The sequence below is a fragment of the Musca autumnalis genome, unplaced genomic scaffold (assembly GCF_047663935.1).
Source record: "Musca autumnalis isolate F117 unplaced genomic scaffold, ASM4766393v1 scaffold_5, whole genome shotgun sequence".
NCBI classification, from domain to species: domain Eukaryota; kingdom Metazoa; phylum Arthropoda; class Insecta; order Diptera; family Muscidae; genus Musca; species Musca autumnalis.
This window is the reverse complement of record NW_027412088.1, coordinates 189,801,154-189,803,481: the sequence shown is the minus strand read 5'-3', so window position 1 is coordinate 189,803,481 and position 2,328 is coordinate 189,801,154.

Below are 2,328 nucleotides of genomic sequence, written 5' to 3'. Positions count from 1 at the left end.
AACTACTGCTCTAGATTTGTAGACAAGTCTCCAGGAGAGGTCTCTGCGGCGGAATTCCGGGAGATAAGGCTGAAGCTTCGCTTTCTGAGGCGTATTCAGAGGAAATACCCTCATTTTAAGAAGCTTCCGCTTCCAATCGACCGAATTCCGCGGCCTGACCCGGAGGTAGCCCAATGACTGGTTTGACTTCTCCGGAGCCAGCCAAAACAGTAAATACGGTAGTGCCGGCCTGTTCAAACCCTTTGCGGACACCTAAAGTGTCTGCGGTAGGGGAAGACACCCGGACCTCACCGGCCCCACCGACTCCGTCCCAGAAGTCGGAGAAGTCAAAGGATCACGAACGGGCGGGGTAGCCGCACAAGGCACCAGCTAGTGCGACGGCCTCGTCTGTGAGTGCTGCTAAAGCTGCTGGGAAAACAGGAGCGGAAAGTGTTCTGGAGCTGCTGGTTTGCGGAAGTCTGTGAAACAGACATCTGCGGGATCAGTGGCTGGGAACAATGCTGGCCCCTCGGGGAAAACCAACGCTAGCCCGAAGGGGAACGGTGATGGTGCTGCGGGATGTCGGTTGGCGGGTAAGAGTGACGGTCCATCGACCTCGAAAATGGCCAGTGGCCAGAATACAACGTCTTCACAACAACCCTGTGTGAAGAGAGTGAGGTCTTCTGAGGATCCACACCCAGGTGCCAAGAGGATGATGGACCGCCAGTCAACAAGTCAACCGGCGTCGTTCGCTGTTTACGTGGACAGTCAGGCTGCTCTAAAAGCGCTAGGGTCATACAGTATTAAGTCCAGGGCAGTTCAAAGTTGCAGGTCTCTCTTAAAAGCATGTAACATAATTGTTAGGTTTTGCTGGGTTCCAGGTCATTGCAATGTTGAAGGAAACGAGATAGTTGATGAATTGGCAAGAAGAGGCTCCCAATCCTCGGACCTAACGGTGGAGGATTGTGTCAAGCCACCTCTCTGGCTGGTAATCTCAGGGCGTAGAACTGCGTCCCTACTCTCAATGTGCAAATCTGAACCGTCGTGGGGGTCATAACTAGCCACTGCGGAATAAGATTTATGACATGCAAGTGGGATGGCAACAACATTGAATACTGTAGGTTATGTGAGGATGAGGAGGAGACGGAGACAATCGATCACCTTCTGTGTAGATGTCCTAGACTGATGGTCAAAAGGCATAGACTATTTGGTGCACACGTGATTGAATCTCTTTCTTACTTCTCCTCTGTAGACCCTACAGTGCTGGTAGGTTACTGCAAGAGCTTTATATGGCTCTGGGGCAGGCCAGCACACACCTAAAACTTTTCCTTTTTCTTCTTAAAATAATCTGATTTCTCCTCTACAGTCACTAATTATTCTTATTCTTCTCTCTTGTCTTTCCAATTTTCCACTTCCTCTCCCTGTCCAACCTTTCAACTTAATCTACCATCCCCAACACAACCTGCATCTCTACAATACACATAATTCAATTCTGGATGATCACAATTGACCTCAAGGTCTCCGAGTGGAGTGACTGCCAACATGGCAGTTACGCATCCTAAACCTAACCTAACCTAACCTGTATGCTAGGCCTGCCGATTCTGCGTGCACCGACATGATGCTCGAATTCATACGTCTTTTCAGCGGGTTCATCATCGCTCATTCTTATGATATGGCCTAGCCAACGCAATCATTGCATCCCGATACGTTTAACTACATTCATGTCTTTGTATAGCTGATATAGCTCGTGGTTCATACGACGTTGATATTCACCGTCAACGCAAATCGGCCCGTAGATCTTTCCAAGAAATTTCCTCTCAAACGCACCAAGCACTGCCTTATCTGCTTGCGCAAGTACCCATGCTTCGGAGCCATACGGGTAGTATCAGCGTTTTGTATAGTGTTATTTTTGTTTGACGAGATGTGGCTTTGTTTTTAAATTGCTTACTTAAACCATAGTAGCATGTGTTGGCCAATACAATTCTTCTTCTTATTTCACAACTGATGTTGTTTGTTGTGTTTATGGCAGTACCGAGGTGGACGAGGTCTTTAACTACCTCAAAACTATAGGTATGTACCAACTTCCACAGTTGGTCCGAGCTCTATGGACGCGTTGCGCGTCGACACCGTCAATTTGGTCTTTTCGCCGTTTACCGCCAGACCCACTTTTGCAGATTCTGCTTCGACCTTCCTAAGGGTATCAGTTACTTTCTTTACTGATCGTCCCATGATGTCTATGTCATCAGCATAAACAAGTAACATGTGGCTGTTGGTGTAAATTGTGTCATTTCTTTTGACATTTGCATCTCGTATTTTCTTTTTCAGCAAAATGTTGAAAAGGTCACACGA